Source organism: Pogona vitticeps, chromosome 2 (assembly GCF_051106095.1).
Source record: "Pogona vitticeps strain Pit_001003342236 chromosome 2, PviZW2.1, whole genome shotgun sequence".
NCBI classification, from domain to species: Eukaryota; Metazoa; Chordata; class Lepidosauria; order Squamata; family Agamidae; genus Pogona; species Pogona vitticeps.
This window is the reverse complement of record NC_135784.1, coordinates 308,894,887-308,916,743: the sequence shown is the minus strand read 5'-3', so window position 1 is coordinate 308,916,743 and position 21,857 is coordinate 308,894,887. Positions and strand designations below refer to the sequence as shown.

The 21,857-nt window shown below is 43.5% G+C and overlaps 1 protein-coding gene and 1 long non-coding RNA gene across 14 annotated transcripts in view; both read right to left on the bottom strand.

Annotated features, from left to right (window-relative positions):
• Positions 1–21,857, bottom strand: part of CELF4 (CUGBP Elav-like family member 4) — an 870,333-nt gene that overhangs the window by 605,915 nt on the left and 242,561 nt on the right. The window lies entirely within an intron of this gene.
• Positions 19,609–20,505, bottom strand: LOC140704237 (uncharacterized). The gene is made up of 2 exons (XR_012083365.2): positions 20,238–20,505; positions 19,609–20,009 (listed from the first exon to the last, which is right to left on the bottom strand). It is a non-coding gene; the product is annotated as an uncharacterized LOC140704237 (long non-coding RNA).

The following is a 21,857-nucleotide window of genomic DNA, read 5'->3' as shown; positions in this document are numbered from 1 at the left end:
AAGGGAAGGGAGGCCAGGTTCTGAGTCACATGTTTTGTCTTGAGTCATTGAACTCCGCCCCCCCAAGTGGAGTCCAAGTCAAGTCACTGGTGCAACTTGAATCTGACTTGACAACAAGTCCACCAACTGGTGTTCCCATGCCTGGAAAAAAAGCTAATTGAAGAATGAGTTAAATCTTAGTCCCAGCTAGAACAGAACTGCTAATTCAATAAATAAGGACTGGATGGTTTTTTTTTTTAATTTCTTTGGCTAAATATCCCACCATTTACCATCCAGGTTGTTCTACCTGACTTACACATACTTAAATGTCGCTCACCTGGGAGAAAAATCCTGAGCTGAAAGGCTTTGAGACTTGCTTGCTTGCTTGCTTGTTTATTGATTGATTGATTGATTGATTGATTGATTGGTTGGTTGATTGATTGATTGATTGATTGATTTGAGAGATTTGTATCCCGCCCATCTAGATTACGTCTACTCTGGGCGGCTAACAGTAAAAACATGAAAAACAACATAGTATAAGCAATTAAAACGACAATTCAAATCAATAATATTAGTGGCATTCAAGATGGAAAAGCAAAATGGCAGTTAAGATAGAAAAGAAAATAAGGTATTGACCGGAGGAAAGGCCTGCCTAAAGAGCCAGGCCTTCAGTTGGCTCTTAAAAACACTCTGGTTTGCCCAGTTGGCTTGCCCAGGTCTGGTTGTGCCTAGCTTCCTGTTCTTCTATCCCTGCTACTGAACTCATGCTACTGAATAGGAAGCGATTCAGAGCCAGGCCTAGCTAGGCCTCCAAGTCTTCCAGTGGAAGCCTTTTCTCCCAGATGAGCCACATGTAAGTGTCTATAAGGTGTGTGCAAGACAGGTAGAACACCCAGAATGGGTAATTATGGGATCTGTAGTCCAGAATATCTGCAAATTCCATCCCCATCAGTAAGGCTCGTGTTGCTTGTATATTACAGTTTGCTTAGTTGTATTTTAATACAATAATCTTTCACATCTTTGCAACTGTACCCATTTACCTGCTTCTGTTTTCATACTGTTGTGAGTCTGTTTAAGAGAAACAAGGATGATTAGTCATGGAAAGAAAGAAAGAAAGAAAGAAAGAAAGAAAGAAAGAAAGAAAGAAAGAAAGAAAGAAAGAAAGAAAGAAAGAAAGAAAGAAAGAAAGAAAGAAACCAAACATTTACTTCCAGTAGGGGTGGAAGATGACTTGAAGTAAAGGGACTACTTTGGTTGAGATTTACTGTTGGATTTAGCCCATTGTTATTAAACTACTTTCACTGGTGGTTCATCGAGGTAATAATTTCATTCATCCCAGAGGGATTATTCAAACAATATCTTCTTTCTCATCATATTGAGTTCTCTCTTTAGATATCAATAGAAAGTATCGCATCAGTCATTATGACAATTTGTGCCACCTATGCAATTGTCAGCAGAGAGAGAGGAGCATTTCCATCTATCCCGCTACCCTGAGTTGTGAGGAGCCTAAGTTGAGTAAGGTAAGTATCTAAAAGTCATACATTCTACTAAATAGGTAGCTGCAAAAAAAAAAAGGTAAATGCTATTTAAAGCCACATTAAAGAAGCATAGCTTCCAAATCTCATACTAGTCCCCCTCTATTTGGCACTACTTAGGCCTCCTCTTAAGTATTGTGTCCATTTCTGGACACCAAGAAGGAGGCTGACAAATTGAGACACATTCAGAGGAGGGCAACAAGGATGATCAGGGGACTGGAAACCAAGCCCTAGGAGGAAAGACTGAAAGGAACTGAACATGTTTAGCCTTGAGAAAAGAAGACTAAACATGGCCAATTCTTTCAGTCTTTCCTCATAGAAAATAAGCTATGATAGCACTTTTCAAATCCTTGAATGGTAGGCTGACAGAGAAGGCGCAGCATCTGCTCTCAGTCATCCAAGAATACTGGAGACATAATAATAGGTTTAAGCTACACAAAGCCAGATTTAGGCTGAATATGAGGGGGAAAAAACCTCCTAATTGTTAGAGTAGTATGACAATGGAACTGATGACCTCATGGGAAGGGGGTGAGTGCTCCAACGCTGGAGACATTTGAGAGAGACCTGGACCACCATCGGTCAGATCTGCTTCGATTTGGGTTCCTGCCTTGAGCCGGGGGTTGGACGTCATGGGCATCTTTCAACTCAGCCATTCCATGATTCTACATAATCTTTGCTTGACTTATGTAATATGGTTTAATACTTAATACGGCTGGAAAAAATGGATGGAATCCTTATGGTATTTGCATGAAATCTGCATAACTTGCTGCAAGAATGTGACAGGGCTGTGGGGTGCATCTCAGCTGTACAATTGAGACACATGACTAACTGGGCGACCAAGAGACACTCAGCACCTAATCAGTTTGGTGCAATTACCTGCAGAAAAGTAGGCCAACTTAACAGAATCCTGGACAATAGCATAGCTACTGTGTGCTTTATTACTGACTTCTAAGTACCTTGATATTTTAACACTGGAATTAGCTGTTTGGTCATTTTGATTGTGTTTTCTTTCCTTGCCAGTTTTGGATTTTTCTTATTATACTTAAAGAATAACATATTGCTGTATTTGTTTAAAGATCAGTGTGTTCATTGTACATAGATTTGCAAAACAACAATGAGATTAAGGTCTTTTCCTGAACTTCGTTCATTTTATACTATTTTTACCCGTGAAAAAGTGCATGTTATCTCAGCTGGGATAACTTGGATCAATTGAATTAGTTTACCAAAAATGTAAATATTGCATGCATATACAGCTTTATGCTACATAACTAAGTTCTATTTCATGCTGAATGACTTTTGAACTATAATATATCTTAAAACTATTTTAGATAGATTCCTTCTCCAAAAGCATTTCATTAAAATAAAGTTTATTTAAATTTTTTAAAAATGATTTAAATTCTAAAAATCCAACGTTTAATTTTTTTTAAAAAAAGAATCATTGGTTTTAATCCACCCTGCAACATTCATAAAAGCTTTCTCCACTGAAGGAATAGGAAGGAACTGGGAGCATAGCTTGGAAAACTTACCGTATTTTTCCGTGTATAAGACTATACTTTTGTCTAAAATCTTTAGACTAAAAATTGAGGGTCGTCTTATACACGGAAATAAGCTGCCGAGAGAACAAAAACAAATGGAGGGGAAAGCAGGGATCAAAGCTATCTTGCACCGCTTTGATCCCTTTCCCCCCCACCCTTGCTAAACCCCACTTAGATTTCTTAATTTTGGATTAGAAAAGTGTGGGGCGTCTTATACATGGGCCATCTTATACATGGAAAAATATGGTACTTTGTGCACTACAACGCCTCACCGGGAGGCCCATCGTTCCTGGGAGTAACCTTTTCAAAGCAACCCTTACTCAGTTTTCCGTCCATATATAAAACTAATAATAATGTGCCCACAGACGGCACATACCGTAACATAAAAGGAGGACACCTCTGAGTACCAGATGCTGAGGACAAATAGGTAGAAGCCATTTCTTCCATAGTTATAATTGTCTCGCCCCATTTGGCTGGCCAGTGTTACAAACAGAAAGCTAGACATGATGGGTCTTGGGATCTGAGCAGGGATTGCTCATTCAGACTGAGGTCAGTAGACAGTAGATCTTCAACTCAGATTACCGCAGTTCTTTTTTACTTCAAGTATAACGGATATTCTCCCTTCATGATAAAACCAAAAGACTCCAACTAAGGAAAACAAAACCCTCAATTGAATCCAGTTCCGTTGTGATTCGCAACTGGGTAATCCATAGTTAAGTGATGATTTAAGTCAGGAACGGGAGGAAAAGAAGATCATGACCTCCTGCAGCAGCTCAGGGTGATTTGCAGTACCTCGGTTTATGAACTCCTCAATTAACTGAATTTTCAGTTTACTAATGAAAAATCCATTGAAAATAATGCCTCGGTTTACAAATTTTATTCGCAATATGAAGCAAGTTTCCCCGGGATGCATTGTGCCTGGGAGGTTTGTAGCGCCGCCCCTGTGCATGTGTTTCTATGGGAAACTGCATTTCAGTTTGCGAATTTTTTGCAGTACGAAATGTCCCGGAGAATGCATTAAATTTGTAAACCGAGGTATCACTGTAGATTCTCAGGAACGGGAGACTGCTAAATGTTTAGGGATGGTAGCGACTCAAGCACCTTTCTGCTGTTCAAACCAAGAAAGCGTCTGGGAGATGCATGTGCCAGTTGTGCTTATTGCCTCAACATAGTGTAACGGTGCCAGGTAGGTGGGGCTCGTCAGCCGTGGAAGGCAGCCCATCTAGGAGAAGGAAAACTCCAATTTCAAACCTCCACTGCCTTGTGGCTATATCCACTCGTGTAAAAGGCTTCAGGAGTTAACCTCGAGGCAAAATCCGGAGCTGGGGTCCCGAAGGCAGCATGTGTCGTTCTGCCAACTCCTGCGACATTGCTGGAACCAGTTGTATTGGCTCTTGCCTTTCCATTGGACCATTTCAGCAATGTGGAGAGGGGGGATCTGCTGCTTGGGTAACAGCCTATCCTCCATATTACCTTACCCGGGCTTCATGCTCTGGAGAGGACACTCCTCGATTCAGAGCATGTTACCATAGTCTCTCGAGACTGAAGGATGCCTATGATGATGATGGCTTCAAGGGCAACAGTTAGCTGACATACTGCTTAAACTAGCAAGCAAGCAAGCAAGAAGCAAGCAAGCAAGGAAGCAGGCAGGCAGGCAAGCAGGCAAGGAAGGAAGGAAGGAAGGAAGGAAGGAAGGAAGGAAGGAAGGAAGGAAGGAAGGAAGGAAGGAAGGAAGGAAGGAACGAAGCAGGCAGGCAGGCAAGCAAGCAAGCAAGCAAGCAAGCAAGCAAGCAAACAACACCTTGAGTGTATCAAAAGGGAATTCTGCAAGAATTAAAAGCTAGTAGTTGTTGAAACACATTTAAGAACTTCTAATCACCCCACCAGATATCCCCAAGCCTCTTAGAGAGGTTCAAAGAGCTTCCACCAGGGTCACACCTTCTCAGTGGTGGTCCCATCTTTATGGAACAGGTTTCTCTTGGAGTTGTGTCAAACCCCATCATGGTGCACTTTTAAAAGACTGCTAAAGATGTTTAGGAACAAATTCAGTGACACTGTTTGCCTGAGATGTCAGCAGGACTTGGCTTTACCTCCTCCTGCCAACACCAGTTGCTTTTATTGGTGTCTTTAGGGCTTATACTTTATATATATACTGCTAATATATATATATTGCTTATGTTTATGTCTGTTGTTAACTACACTTTATATATATAAACTGCTAATATATATAATATATATATTATTTATTATATTTGTGTACTGGCCAAGCAAAGGCACTACACCCTGTGTAGTGCCTTTGCTTGGCCAGTGCACAAATATAATAAATAAATGAATGTTAATAAATAAAAAAAGACAAGACAGACAGACAGACAGACAGAGACAGAAAGGTAGATAGATAGATAAATAGACAGACAGAAAGACAGACAGACAGGCGACAGACAGACAGACAGACAGATAGATAGATAGATAGACAGACAGACAGACAGACAGAGACTAGATAGACAGACAGACAGACAGACAGACAGACAGACAGACAGACAGACAGACAGACAGACAGATAGATAGATAGATAGATAGATAGATAGATAGATAGATAGATAGATAGATAGATAGATAGATAGATAGATAGATAGATAGATAGATAGATAGATAGATAGATAGATCTTGGCTTAATAATAATCATCTTAGCAGAGCTGGAAGGGATCCTATGGATCATCGAGTGCAGCCCCTGTTGAGCCAGAGAGACCTAACCCACTGAGCTATCCAGCCGTCACTTACAATGGCTGCAACTGTTTGAGAACTCTGAACATTTGGGACAATGGCATTCTCTATGTCTTTTATCCTCTGACCTGTGTTCCTGCATCCCCTTCCCTGGTCACCCCATGCTGGAGGAGACAGAGGCTTTCCCAGATGTTCGCTCTGAACCACTGCAGTGCCAACACATCATCAGCATTCCCTCCCCATCCACCTCCAGTTTTAGGGGGATTAGCTCTCATAGCTATTCAGGGTATTACTTTGGTTGCAACAGGAGGGCAAAGCGTAAAAGGTGGGAGGAAATTACATTCCCCGGAGATGTTACATTCAATGTTGGAATTGAAGGACAATTGGCCCAGATCCTCTTAGTTATCCCTGGCGGCCAAACACAACTGGCATAAAAATTTAAGCACCTTAAGAAGTTCGTGCAGGTCGTTGATTCTTGAGGACCAACTCACTGAGAAGAAAAGGTCTATGCTGATTTCTTAACTGGTTGCAGTTTGCTGCCCAGATGGGCCACAAAGATAGCCACACTTTTATGCTAAGAGCTATTCCCCTCACAAGAGTATGTTGGAAGCTGTCTGTGGTCTGTTTGTTTGTTTATTTGCCACCTGTCTCCCCATAGGAGACCCAAGGCAGCACATGACAGATAAAACAAGAAATTTAAAAACATTATATAAATATCACATTTAAAAACAATTAAACATATATTAAGATTTTTTTTAAAAAAACTCCAAGTGTAAAAACAATTCAAAAACATGTAAAAAGCCTATTTGAAGCCCGTTGCTCAAAGCGGTGATGTTTGCCACTTCGTTGTTGTATCTGTTTGGTAAGCAAATGTAATGTTTTTATCGCTTCTTCTACTAATATCTCTTGAGTCAGTCCGTCGAGACTGTAAGTGCCAGTTGATGAGAAAAAGGGGTGAACTAATCTGAGGAACCTGAAGCTATTCTGCTCAGTGAATCCTTGCACTTCCGCTGTGCAATTAAAGGAATTTAACCCAAATCCCAAATTCTGGAACAAAAATCCACGAGGGTTTTGGCCAACATGCCTTCTTTCTTGGGCCCTCCGAATGCCTCAACTTCTCTCTGCAATGGAAACACTCAGATCTGCTGCAACCCACCAGGAAACCAGGGCCGAGGAGCGGCCCACCCTGGATCTCAAGGTGTAGCCACTTCCAAGCTTGAGATGGATGCGAACTCCACAGCACTTGACAAGTTCTCCCTCCCGCCTTTCCCTGCCGAGCCCCTCACATCATTCATCGTAATCATAAAACATTCATTTGCACTTCTGACCAATTGGAAGGCCCTCCTGGGAGGCCATAAAGGGGGGGCGTCCGGGTTATAATGAATGTAAATGCCAGGTGTTTAAGCCGAGTAATGGGCAATTTGCAACTCTAAGCAATATGCACAATAAGCAAACCTCACGTTATGGCACCTGATCGCGGGCCCGATGGCCGTTCGGAGAGAATGAAACATTTTACGACCTCTATGTGGCCCTGATCTCATGATCTAATAATAGTCCAGACAAAATTAGTTCCTGCGATAATGCGTTGGAGTGTGAGGGGGTGGCCCGCATGGAGAGGGGCAGGCAACAGTGGCAGCCGAGGAAGATTATGTATCAGGTGTCTGCGCCGGAGCTGGGAAGGATCAAATGGGGAATTGCGAGGCTGGATGCTCTATTTAAGACAATAACCTTCTGCTGAAAGTGAAGAGGTCGGAGCTGGGCCTTTTATAACATCTTTGCTCCGTGGAGCCCTTTTCAAAGAAAAGTCGGCTGCGGAGAAAATAAAAATAGGCCCGTCTCCGCCAAAGGCTTGATTTACAGCGAGCCACAGAGAAGCCCGCCCGACTAAAGTTTCCTCTCCTTCTGCTTCTCCTGGTTTTCTGGAAAAAGTTCTCACTTCTTTCATGGTTGAGTCAAGCTTCAAAGAAGGCAGATCCTTGCAAGCGGCAGGATGGTTGGAATCAGAGATGGGAGCATAAAGAACGCGTTTGGCGGAACGTTCAGTCGAGGTGCGAAGTGACATTCAGTAGCCAAAATGACGTCTGATCTTGAGGGGCAAAAGAACCCCAGGTCAGCGAGTCTCTTCGCCCCTCGACTCTACCGGCTGTGATCCCAAATGCGTGTTTCACCAGCGGATTCAACAGGTCAACAAGGCAGTTATTCAAGAGAGGCAATAAGCTTGGATAGGAGCAAGGACGTGGAGCGCCATTGACGGCCAATCCATTTACAAGCTGAATTCAAAGTCCTGGTTCTAAGTTATCATGCCCTAAGCAGAGTGGGCCTGGGCTATCTTAGTGACTGCATCTCCCTTTATGAGCCTCCTCGAGTGTTGAGATCATCAGGGGAGGCCTTTCTCTCAGTCTCGCCACAATCAGAGCTGCTTTTGGTGGGGACACTGGAGAGGGTCTTCTCTGCGGCTGCTCCCAGACTTTGGAACTCCCTCCCACAAGAGGCTAGGCTAGTTGCTGTCCTTCTGCAAGCAGGCCAAGACCTTTCTCTTTAGGCAAACTTCCCCTTACTGACTAGCTGTGTAGGAGACAATAAACTGGATGGTTTATGGTAATGATAATCTCAGAACAGCAAAGCTGGAAGGGATGATAAAGTCTAGCCCCTGCCAAGGAGGCAAAATGGGGAATTGAACACCCAACCCCCACCTCTGCAACCAGATATCTAATCCACCGAAGAGCTGGAAGAGACCCCCCCAGATCATCTAGTCCAGCCCCTGTCAAGGAGGGACCGTGGGGGAATCGAACTCCCAACCTCTGGCTCTTCAGACAGATGCCTCAACCACTGAGCTATCCAGCCGTTCTTATTTGCTGCTTCTAAATCAGATTTCTGTAATGCTTTTACCTAACATTTTTAATATAATGTTATCAATTCTTCTTTGATTTTGAATAGTTTACTGTTTTTTAGCTTTTAATACTGTGTTCTTAATTATATAAGCCACCCTGGGTCCTTTTTGAAGGAGAAAGGTGGGGTAAAATGATTTTAAATAAAACTAGTAAATAGCGGTCTTTAATCTTGGATCCTATGGAATCACTGTAGCTGCTCTTCTAGTCTGGAAATGAATGCAAAGTCTAAATGGCACGGAGATGAATATTTATGCACTTGGGCACATGTAGTTTCCCTGTGTGTGATTCATAACCTCCTATTTTGCACAGTGCTGATTGCCCATAATAATCTCACTAGGATGGCTTTGTGTCCTTATGGATCAGTGGTGCCCCACCTTTGCAAACTCAGTTGTTTTTGGACTGCAACTCCCAGAAGCCTTCACCATTAGTTGTGCTGGCTGGGGGTTTCTGAGAGTTGCAGTCCATGAACACCTGGTTTATCCAAGACTGGGAATTACAGGTACAGTGGTGCCTCGCTTGGCAAGGACAATCTGTTCCAGCGAAATCACTGTAGAGTGAAATCCTCGTCAAGCGAAATAAAAAAGCCCACTGAAACACATTGAAAACCGTTCAATGCATTCTAATGGGCAAAATATCTGCTTGTCCAGCAAAGATCCTCCATAGGGTGGAGTGCCTGTGGTGCCTGTGCAGTGAAAAATGTCTCCTAAAAACAGTGGGGAGCCATTTTGAGCAGCAGGTGGCCATTTTGAAAACCCGACGGTCAGCTGTTTTGATTGTCGTAATGCAAAGAATCGGTTCCCGAAGCAGGGAACCAATCATCGGGAAGCGAAAAAAGCCCATTAAAAAATTGCTTCGGGATTGCAAAAACATCGTCATGAAGCGGATTTGTCGTCAAGTGGGGTAATTGTTAAGCAGGGCACCACTGTATAGAGCCCGGTCCTTAAGTTGAAGGTGTCTTTATTTAAAGGGCTGGCCAGCCTGTCTGACTGAAGTTTAAAAGAATACAGAGACCTTGAAGTTTTTATGCACTCACATCTATACAAACACACCCACATATATAAAAGCATATATCTTTAGGTCACACGAGAACTGCAGTATAGAAACAAGACCTTTGGTGGTAATGCATTAATGCTATTTTTTGAAAATGATTAATATTAATGGTCCAATAAACTAAGATTAATGTGCAGCACACTAGTAACATGTTACTTAAATTTTAAAAACCAATTAAAGTATTTAAAAATGTTCAAACATGACCGATTCCCATCAAAGGCCCCCCCCAAGAAAGTAATTAAAAGCATGAAACATCAGTTATTGAACCAGCCATTAACATAGCTGCCATCCTTGTAAGCAAATAGCTCAGTGGTTTCGGCATCTGGAGAGGTTGGGAGTTCAATCCCCCACCGAGCTTCGTTGACAGAAGCTGGACCTGACAATCCATAGGGTCCCTCTTCCAGGCCTGCAATTCGAAGACTATTACTACTATATTATAATAGGAGGGTGTAGATAAGAATGTGGGGTAGATGAGGATGTGTAGATAAGAAAGGCTAGACAATGAGGACTTGTACAATATTTAAAGAATTTCTCATGGTGATATATAATCATCATCGTTACCCTGGAACTGTAGAGTTGGAAGAGACCCGACGGATCATCGAGTCCAGCCCCTCTCAAAAAGGCACAGTGGGAGGGGGATCAAACTTTCAACCTCTGGCTCTGTAGCCAGAGACTTAAATCATGGAGGAACCCGGCAGATGTTTCCAAGGCTTACCAAGATTTCTCCTACATCACTGCAATTTCCTGGTGGTTCATGAAAACAAGACCCCTCTCCAACCTCTGTTTAAAGTATAGGAGAAGCTTTATTTGAAAAAACTCTCTCTCTCTCTCTCTGTCTCTCTCTCTCTCTCACACACACACACACACACACACACACAAACACAGAGAGAGAGAGCTTTCAAATAAAGCTTCTCCTATACACTCCCAACATGCACAGAGCTGATTTTACGTCATCATGCAACATCTCAAGGAACTGTCATGCTTTCCTTGAGTCAAATCTCAGGGTGAGTGAAGTTCTGGAGGAGGGGAAAAGTTTTGATCTTTAGATATAAGGCGTCTTTCAAGCCTGGGCACTATCATCCCTTCCCAACTGGCACTGGGGGTCCCAAATCGAGTACGAAAGGACATGCATGAGCATTACTCTTGCTCGTCTCTCAACCTTCGCCTTTCTCATTTTTGTGACATCAGAAAAACCCAGCCTTGTAGCGTCACCAAGACTTGTCACCAGATGCTGGCCCTGAAATTGCTGAAGTTTTATTTACAGTCTTCCATGCTCGCTGTGGTTTGAGTGATGGGGAGCAGCATTTCTGGGCTGGGGTGATTGTCTATCTCTGTCCAGTGCTAACCAATTGTTTGTTCCAGCCTTTGATTTCAAAGAAGCTCCACCTCACACCAAGTGCTCTTTCCCACTATTTCTTGGCTTGGTGGCAGTTGTTTCATTTGCTGTTGATCTGATCGGTTGGTTGTTAACGTGAGTGCAGTAAAGAAAGCAGCATGCACAAGCCTATGATTTCAAGCCACCGAAACTAAAAAAAGGTGGCTTTTAAAATTATTTCCTTTCTCCCACAACTGGCTCAAAGTGAGTTACTGAGACTTTAATTGCTGGTTAATGAGGAAGGGGGTGGAGCGGCCGCAAAACTTTGAGTTATTCTCATCTGTGGATCTCTATATGCCTACTACAGAATGGAAAAGGAATTTTTATCAGAAATTCAAAACTCTGCAGCAGAAATCGCAGGAAATTGGGCACTGCTGAGCTGGCAATGCTAAGCGTGCATTCTGTGAGCATCTGAGGGTATGTGTGTGAAATATATATATTTATGTGTACATTTGTCCCAAAACTTGATTTCCGTGCCTATTTGCACGGCAGGCACTCGCCTTCCAGGAGGTACAGCTATTAGGTATTTCTTCAGCTGGGCCGTCATATTTCCTCCCCCCCCCCTTTCCCGCTTCAGAAGAGAGCCTGAGCACAGCAAATTGGCTCCCTTCTTTGCGACGGAGTAATATTGCAGAACTCTCTGGAGACAAGAGTCTTGTGCAGGTCTTCCAAAAGCTGTCAAGCAGTGCCAGGAGTCAAAATCTATTCTAGGTAATAATGGAACTGATGTTCCAAAAAAGGAGAGAGAGAGAGAGAGAGAGAGAGAGTCTTTTTTGGAATTCAGGACTCACAAAAAAGAGAGACAGAAACACAACGCTCCATCTCTCAGCAACTTTAAGCGTTCTTCCCCCCCCCCCACCTCCTTGGTGATTGCTAATTGCTCCTATATTTATACATACTCCAGAAGGAGAGAATGAACTTGTTTTTTTTTTTCCCTAATCATGTGAGACAGACAGATACCCAGGTGCCAATTATATGGCTACACACACAGATCGGGCTACCGGATGACCATTGTACAACTCATTACAAGGAGAACCAAAACGAGCTGATCATTAGAATCTTAAAATCTCAAGTTTCCTGTTACTTTGGACGCGTCACACCTTGGGGGCAAAATAATTTTCACAGCCACAGCTGCGTTCAGATGGGAAATTGGAGCAGAACTTTTGTCCCGGATTTCTGAGTTACTGGAAGAATGTTGGAGTGTGTGTGTGTGTGTGTGTGTGTGTGTGTGTGGAGGGGGGGACACAGTTCAACTGGCAATCCACTGCTTATGTTAATTCAGTGATGGTTCAATCAACTGTGTTCACACTTGGCTTGTTTTGTAGATCTCAGAGCAATCTAAGGAGCGAGTCAAGTGTGAAGGAAATTGAGATTTTTCTCCTTAAAAAGACGAAGAAGAAGAAAGGCTACTTTCTAAGACTGAAAACATTTCTCACTCCCCAAACCGTAAGATTTCTTCCAACAGATTCAAAAACCAAAACAAACCAAAACAAAAACACTCCCTGCCCCCCTTTCTACAAAATCTTCATGAATCATCTTAAATGCTGGAGAAGATTATCCATGGGCCACATAACTGGTGCGTTGAGATGGGCCGAGAAAATAACCCATAAACAGTTCAGAAGACAGTCATATGATGGTTGATGCAATGGTCATTTCAATGACAAAATCATTCTTACACAGAAACATACACACATATATACGTGTTCAATGGATATGAGGCAGCTTCTGCCACGCTGTTGGCCCTGCTAGCTTCTGTGGTATGAATGGCCAATGATCCACCAGCTTGGAATATTCTTTCTTTGAAATAAAACTGCCAGAACCCCACAGGTTTGGGGGGCTGGAGCCCAACAAAACCAGACTTGCAACTTCTGAACAATACTAAAATAAGGCCATGTGGGTCTCTGAAACAAGACCACGAGAACTGTGATAGTTCACAACACAAGGCGATGCAGCTAGAGAGACTCAGATATTCCCGTTGATGGACAGTTGGCATTTTCTTATGTATAATCTCTTCTTGTAAATCATGATCATTACTCTGTCTTTTGGGGAAAGTTTGTGGAACAGTATTCCAACACTGGTAGTATGTAAAAGACAGTGTGAGGTCGTAAAATTGTCCTCAAATTCTCCTCCGAAGAAGCTGCCACCAAAACCATCACCCTGTAGAATATTGTGCAGTATTTTTTTTTCAGATTTTAGCAGGAAAAAGAAACCTTTGAATTTGCCATGCATGGAATGGAAGTTGTAGCCACAGATTTTACAGGAAGGTTCTGTCATATGCTAGCTGCACAAAAGGGCATGAAGCTGGACGCCTCCAAATATCTGTGGCTGCTTCCATGTGATTAGTTTGGGAACCAAGGATTCAACTTCACAAGAACACTGGAGGGATTTAAGATAAAACTGGATAAGCAGCTATCGGCTCTGCTTTGATTTGAATTCCTGCCTTGAGCAGGGGGTCGGACTTAGTGTCCTTATAGGGCCCTTCCAACTCCATGATTCTATGGACACCCATCCTTTGACCAAGTGTGACGGATATGACTCTGTCAAGGCTGCCCAAGCCTAAATTGGTTTTCCCAGTGGCTGTCTTTTACAGGGTGTCATGCTCCACCGAACAGCTGATCTAACAGAGAGGTCAGTTTGAGACATATGGGGTAGGTAGACAAGGAGGAGGGGGGAAAAAAAAGGTATTTTTCATGTCATTGGCTGCCTTTCTCCAGGACCAAAAAAAATTAAAAGAAGAAGCAGAAACAGGGGAGGGAAAAAAACAGAAGAGAATCCTTTTTGCGAGCACTTTTAAGAAGTTGAACAGATTTCCTGAACTTCTTCCTCCCTCAGGCTTCATTTCCAGACTTAGCAGGTCTTACCGGTGATTATTGAACTAAAGACAAGCCTGGGATTACAAATAATTTGGTCCCTGACTCGGCAGTTTTCACCTCTAATTTCCGAAGCATCTGTCATGTAGGCCACAACCTATTCCCATCCCGCATCCCACCAACTCTGCTGAGGCGGCAGGTCTGCCTTATCAGGAAGGAAAGAGAAAGGAAGTAATCTGGAGGTAGGGGGGAAAAAAATACCCAGGGCCAGGTGAGTGGCAGGCAGAGAGGAGGAGAGCTGGGGGAAGAGAGGAAAGAAGAATCCTATTTTACTGGAGGGCGGGATCGCTTTTCGTTCGGTTTTCTTTGTATTGTCGTCCCCACAAACTGCTTGGCATTCCATCTCTGAGGGAAAAAAAAGGATGGAATATCAAGCAAACATGCATGCAAAGAGAAAAATGAACAAATGGCATGCCTAAGCAAAGTCGGTAAGTCAAATAAAGAATTAAGTAAACAGAAAGAAACAAACCTCATTACTAGGTAAAGGTAAAGGTTCCCCTTAACATTTAGTCCAGTCGTGTCCGACTCTAAGGGGCGGTGCTCATCCCCGTTTCCAAGCCGTAGAGCCAGCGTTTTGTCTGTAGACAGTTTCCGTGGTCACGTGGCCAGCGCGACTAGACACGGAACGCTGTGACCTTCCCGCCGTGGTGGTCCCTATTTATCTACTCAGATTTTTACGTGCTTTCGAATGGCTAGGTTGGCGGGAGCTGGGAGAAGCGACGGGAGCTCACTTCATTGCAGGGATTCGATCTTACGACGGCTGGTCTTCTGACCTTTCAGTACAGAGGATTCTGCAGCTTAACCCACAGCGCCACCACGTCCCTGTATTACTAGAAATTACTAGAAATGAGGAGATAAACAGGAATGTGGCAAGACTTTGGGCCGGAGTCCCTATGAAAAACAAATCATGAGTCAAATCTGAATCATGCAGGGGGGGAGTTGAGCCCAAGTTGAGTCTCCGGTGTGACTTAAGTTCAAACTTGACAGTGATTCCCGTAAATCAAAGTCCCCATTCCTGGGATCAGACAAGCTAGTTTTTGTATATGTCCCCAGATTCCTAACTCCAAGGGCGATTCTTTCTAAAGATGAGAAAATACGTGTATTTTTTTCTACACACTGTTGAAAGGGATGCATTAAGGATAAATAGAATACAGCATGTTTGGCAGAGCAAATTCCTCACACATCATTTTTCCAGGAAGTGGGGGCAGCTGAAAGGGGCAAGGTGCCAGCATGACATACCATCGTTCCAGTCTTGGCTCGCCTGCACTGGTTACCTGTGTCGTCCTGAGTCAAGGTTAAGGTTTTGGTGCTCAAACCACTTCATGGATTGGGACCCCATTAGTTGTCTGAGCGTCTTTACTCAATAATATCTACCCTCACCATCAGATCCTACCATGCCGCGCTCCTCTGAGTAGCCAAATCACATGAGGTACTAGTTCCCTTCTATTTGGCACTGGTTAGGTCTCATTTTCAGTACTGTGTCCAGTTCTGGACATTGCACTTGAACAAGGATGCTGACAAATTGGAACAAGTTCAGAGGAGGGTGACAAGGATGATTAGGGGGCTGGAGATCAAGCCCTAGGTGGAAAGGGTGAAACAACTGGTCATGTTTGTCCTTGAGAAAAGAAGACTGGGCTGAAATACGACAGGACTTTTCAAATCCATGAGAGGTTGCCATACAGAGGATGGGGAAGATCTGTTCTCCATCATCCCAGAGTGAAGGACACTCAACAATGCACTCAACTTACAGATTTTGTTTGAATATCAGGAACTGCTGAACCAGTGGTCTACCCCAAACCTTGGTACTGGTTTCCATTCACCACCAGAAAGTCATGGTTGAAGGGCGAACCACGTTACCAAGAAGGGTAATGATGCTGTTGATGGGGATGATGATTTCTTCCCCCAAACCTAACAGCAAGAGGGCACTGGGGAGCAGGGAACAGCAGCATTTAAAAAAAAAAACAATGGGAAATGATGCCCCTTAAAAGCCTGGATTTTTCAATTAAAAGAACAAACACCTCTAAACAATAGGTTTATAGGATCTTAGCCCATTAAACAAGCGTTAAAAAGCCATCGAGGAGAGTATGGGAAGAATCTAGTTGAATATGGAAAACTAATGAGCTTCGTTTCCCCCAAGGAAAACACACACACCCTCTCGGGAGGCCGCCTCGCATGTCAAATTTCATTGATTTAACGGAGGGAATGATTTAAAATTGGTTTAGCTGTACCAGTGCAGCTGTGTAGACGCGCATAAATTGGCACCCGCCAAACATATCAAGTTAGCTTATTTTCCAGAAGGCGCAACTTTGAGGAAAGGCACCAATGTGCTAATTTGACATAAGAGACCCACACGATCTGTTGGCTCTCCCCAACCGCAGTTGGAAAGCCACTGGATCTTATCCCTCCTCACCAAGATGACAACCCGTGGCCAGGCATAACTATCCGGTCATTATTTCAGGCCAAGGATAAAACCCACATCACGTGGAATATGGGGACGCTCTGTGGGCTCGTCTTATAAAGATGTACGGTTACGAATTAAGTGAACAATGAGAAGTCACTTCAACACTGCCTCAAGTATTATATTGAGAACTTCATGTGCTCAGCAATGGGCCTTTTTAGCCCTTGAGAGCCACAGAGCTAGATCTAGAAGATGCAACTCTGCCAACTGAAAAATGGTAAACACCGTCTAAAATCCAGCTGCTGGGTGTAGTACGTTGCACTAGAGCAGGCCCACTGACCCAAATATGATCAAGAATAAGTTGCATGTTGTGGATTAAAACCACAAACCGCTGTCTCGGCTGCTGTCTCAATATTAGCCACTTAGCCATAATTGTAAACGAAACCCAGAAGTCTCCCTTGCTTTGCTCAATACATTCTTCACAGGTCAATAATCTGCATCGAAAAGGGCACATCCCGTCCCAGTGTCCGGCGCGGCTGTTTTTCCCCAATTAGCTTTCATTTGCTTCCAACAGAGTGCACATGGCTGCACTCAGAAACTCTGGCACTTTTCAAAATGTCTCCTTTAACCAGCCCTAATGCAGAATGACAGATGATGAATTGCATGCGCGCGCATGGGAGGCAAAAAGAGGTCCCAAGCCCTGCCACGAGGAAAAACTCGGGCTCCCTGTGCTAGATTAGGCAAATCAGGGAACGGGCAGTGTCTCCTCTTGTATACACATTCCTTTTGTTGGATGGGCTGAAAACTGTCCCGGTAAAACTTTGTAGCATTCAGAAGGCAGAATTTTCCACAACAGCTACATTAAAAATGTACATTCCCCCTCTCTTCCCCCTACACTATGTATATTTCCATACGTGAACAGTCTGCCACTGTATTCTCGTGTATTTTAACCAGGTTTTTGGTTCTGATTAGAGATGGGCACTCTCATGAGAAGGGAAGACAATCTGGAAAAGGCCCTGATGTTGGGAAAATGTGAAGACAAGAGGAGAAGGGGACAACAGAGGACAAGATGGACAGTGTCACTGAAGCGACCAACATGAATTTGACCCAACTCCGAGAGGCAGTGGAAGACAGGAGGGCCTGGTGTGCTCTGGTCCATGGGGTCATGAAGAGTCGGACACGACTAAACAACAACAACAAATGATTCTATGAAGTTTTATCTGACCTAGTGTCCCATAAAGAAAGGTTGATGCAAATCAGATCCAATACCTTAAATATTTAAGCAGAGATTTGAACCCAGGCTTCCTGAATCCTAGCCCATCATCCCAATCCAGTGGTTGGGTCACCCAACTGTTCTTGGACTGCAACTCCCAAAAACTTTCACCACCAGCTAGGCTGGCCATGGTTTCTGGGAGTTGCAGTTCAAGAACACCTGAGTTACCCAAGGTTGGGAACTGCTGCTTCAGTCACTGCAACACATTGGTTCTCACAGGGGCTGGAGACGTGAAACTGTCCTCTGCCACAATGCTGTTGTGTTTCTCCCAGTCAGACCTGAATTTTTGCCCACCCTTTCATCCTATCAAGCTGCTTCACTCTCATTTCTATTCCTGCATTTTTTTCACAATGTCTGTTTTGTTTATGCAGCTTACCTAACATATGCATTTATTTTTATAGATACTCTCTAATTCACGTGTCTTCCCTAAATAAGCCCTACAGATCCCTGGAATTTTGACATGCAGAGTGTTTCTCCTTGCAATGAATCTCAGGAGGTGCAAAATTACTAATTCTGCTGAGATGGAGGAATCTAGCAAAATTCTTTCCCATCAGATGGTGCATAGAACATTTTGGGGGATGGAAAAAAAAAACCTTTAAAGTTTACAGATGGGCATGAAACAAAGCACAAAGAAAAGAAACAGAATAAAAACTAATTGGGCCATTTTGTGGTTTATTTCGGGGTGCTTTGGGTAAATAAGCCTGCCCAGAGGGAAACAAAATGGCAAACTATTGGTTATATTATATTTAGCCAACTGCTGAAGAGCATTTTCCTGGGGGACCTGTTTCGGGGGACTATAACTCGGATGTCCCAAATCCACGTCTTTGCCAGACTTGGAGGGCTTGGAGAGAAGAGTCAACTGAAGACTATCTGCAATTTTGGCATCTTTAATTTATGGGGGGGGGCCTTTTACAACTTGTGGAATTTCCAACTCACACAAACCACAAAACGGCTCATTTTGTCCAAAAATTCGTGGAAGTTCATGGTTCGTAGTTTGCGAATAGTGATGAAACATGAAGTATCACGAACTACCAATTTCCCAGTTTGTGCCCATTCCTATTAAGGTTTTGAAAAGTGGCACACGGAACAAGGTGAGATTTTTCCCCAACCTGTTATTTTGTGGTTGGGTGGAGTGACCAGTCTGAATGCAAGTTTGGGGTGGGTTGAAATCTCACAGGGAACAAATCTTGAATGGGAAGGGAGATGGTTTCCTTGGAGTCTCTCGCTGCATCCATCAGGACAACGCTCACTTCCCATCAGGAAAACCTGTTATGAAATGCTGGGTTATGGTCGCCTTTGAACTCCAACAGCCTGGGTTTTAAATCAGTGGCTGCTGAACATCTCTGAGAAAGACGTTTTGAAACGTTCATGGGGAACAAGGTCATTTAAGTTAAGCTGTTTGGATACAAGTCTTTTCCCGTGACCTAGAGGAACGGAGGTTGCTCTTGATCTTCCAAAGCTAAAACAGGCTATTAATTGGCCTCACTTATCATGGGCACAAATCAAAATGTTGGCTCTAAGCTCTAAAGCTCTAAAGCAGTGGTCCCCAACCTTGGGCCTCCAGATGTTCTTGGACTACAACTCCCAGAAACCTTCACCACCACCTCTGCTGGCTAGGATTTCTGGGAGTTGAAGTCCAAGAACATCTGGAGGCCCAAGGTTGGGGACCACTGCTCTAAAGGACTTGGCTCCAAGCTACCTCAAGGACTGCATCTCCATTTATGAGCCTGTCCAGATGTTAAGATAACTATGAGAGGCCTTTCTCTCTGTCCCACCACTCTCACAGATGAGTTTGGTGGGGAAACATGCGACAGGGCCTTCTCAGTGGCTGCTCCCAGAGACTCTGGAACTCCCTCCCACTGGAGGCCTGCCTGGCCCCATCTTTATTGTCCTTCCAGAAGCAGGCAAAGACCTTTGTCCTCATTCATTCATTCATTCATTCATTCATTCATTCATTCATTCATTCATTGTATGTCCCCGCTTTTTCCTTAAAAGGACCCAAGGCTTAGAGGTGTGGTTTTTCATGCTTTTTTTTTGTTGAGACTGGCTGTCTTCGATTTTTTTTTAATGGGATGGTCTGTGTATCTGTTGCATTTCAATCTGTTTTAGAAATGGTTTTCTCTAATATTTTTAACAAAATGTTTGCTTAATTCTTTTCAATAGTCAAATAGCTTACTGCTTTCAGTTCTCAATGCTGTCTCTTTTTAAACGATGTAAGCCACCTGTTTCAGGAAAAAGATGGCGTAAGAATATTTTAAATAAACAAATAAAATAAATAAATGAGAGATGTAAGGAGCGTGAGAAAGAGAAGACAATGAGATGTATTTTTTTAAAGTAAGCAAAATGGTGCCAAAATGATGCTTTAATGCAGTGGTCCCCAACCTTGGGCCTCCAGATGTTCTTGGACTACAATTCCCAGAAGCCTTCACCACCAACTCTGCTGGCCAGGATTTCTGGGAGTTGAAGTCCAAGAACATCTGGAGGCCCAAGGTTGGGGACCACTGCTTTAATGCAGCTAAAGCTTAAATGCAAATAAAAGGAACTTGTGCCAGATAAGGCTGGCTTTGTATGAGTGTGATTTCCTTTCTGGAAAGGATATTTACCCCAAACCTTGTGCACCAGTTATGCAGACACTAACAACAATGACAACAGTCATAAGCTAGAGATGGGTACATAATGGGAAGGCCAATAATGTTGGGAAAGGTGGAAGGCAGCAGGAAAAGAGGAAGGCCAAATACAAGATGGACTGACTCCTTAAAGGAAGCCACAGGTTTGAGTTTACAGGAGCTCAGCAGGGCTGTTGAGAACAGGGCATTTCGGAGATCATTCATCTGTAAGGTCACCCTAAGTCGGAAGTAACTTCACGGCACAGAACAACAACAACAACCCGTTCCGGTTGATAAGAAAAAGGGGTGGACTCAGCTGGGGAACTCGAAACTGTTCTGTCCTCTGAATCCCTGCCCTTCTGCTGGACAGCTAGAGGAATTTAACCAAAACTTCAAAAATCCTGCAACACAAACCATACATCAAATCAACAGCATTCTAGCCTGGATTCTTTCCACCTCAATTCCAAGCATGCACCTACTCTCAAAGCCTACAACTCATCTTCCCAAACATCTGGAGACAGAGGGCAAACAAAACAGCTGCCTCCGATGCACGATTCTTCTTAAGAGGCTGATCCTTCTTCTCATACTTCCTCCCACCATATCCCCGGCTAGAGTCAAGCTATTTTATTTGTGTTTAATAAAGTCCAGGAGAAGAGATAGTTATGAATCAAGCCACATCACACGTGAAGCCAGAAACAATATACATATTAGCTGGAGTTATTAATCTGGCTCGCAGCCTGCCGCCGGATTTAATATAGAAAGTGAAATTGCTGCCCCTTGCTCCCGTTGCCTTGCGCAAAGACAACAACATACACACACCATATTAGATTCCTCTTTTTTTGTGCGCGTTTGAGATAAGATTAAATAATGGATGAGATTCCCATTAGCTTTTGCTCCCTCTGATTTTCCCCCTTTTGCTTATTTCAAGCAACCTTTTCTCTCTCTCTCTCTCTCTCTCTCTCTCTCTCTCTGTGTGTATTTAAAATCAAATGACTCCAGTACTGAATATTTCTGCATTGATTTGGAAAGACCCCCTCCCTTCTTCCCCTCCTTGGTACTCATTAAATTTGCATTTACGGATCTGAAAATACTTAATGTCCGATCACATTAGAAGGAGCTGCTTTTGTCTCAATGGGTGAGCGAGGCGGCTTGTCCCAAGAAGCTCACAGAAGATCACAGGAGCCTTCAGACCTTGATCTAGCAGCCCGATGGTGCCTAAGAGATATCTCTGGACTTTAGTGGCCTCCAGATTTATTTATTTATTTTTGGCGTGTGCACCGGGGGAGAGGATAGAGTTAAGGGACCCCGAGCACACTTGTATAGTTTTAAAATGAAAGAATGGGGTCACAGCGTCATGTGTGAGCAAAGCCGCATCACACAGGATGCAAAGGCAAAGCTTGGTTCGCCCTAGAGAATGCCGATCAAGAGAGGGCCGGTCCCCATCACGAGTGCTCGCATACACGTGAGAAGGTGCCCATTCAAAGTCTCACATCCAGGAAGGTTCTCCCAGACGCTAGTAAAGGCTGCCAGTATGGAATATGTGAGAACTCCAGCAATATGGATTCGCTCCTTTCTTCTTTTCCTGAAAGGAATATGGCACAGGACACAAGCTGTGCTTTAAAAA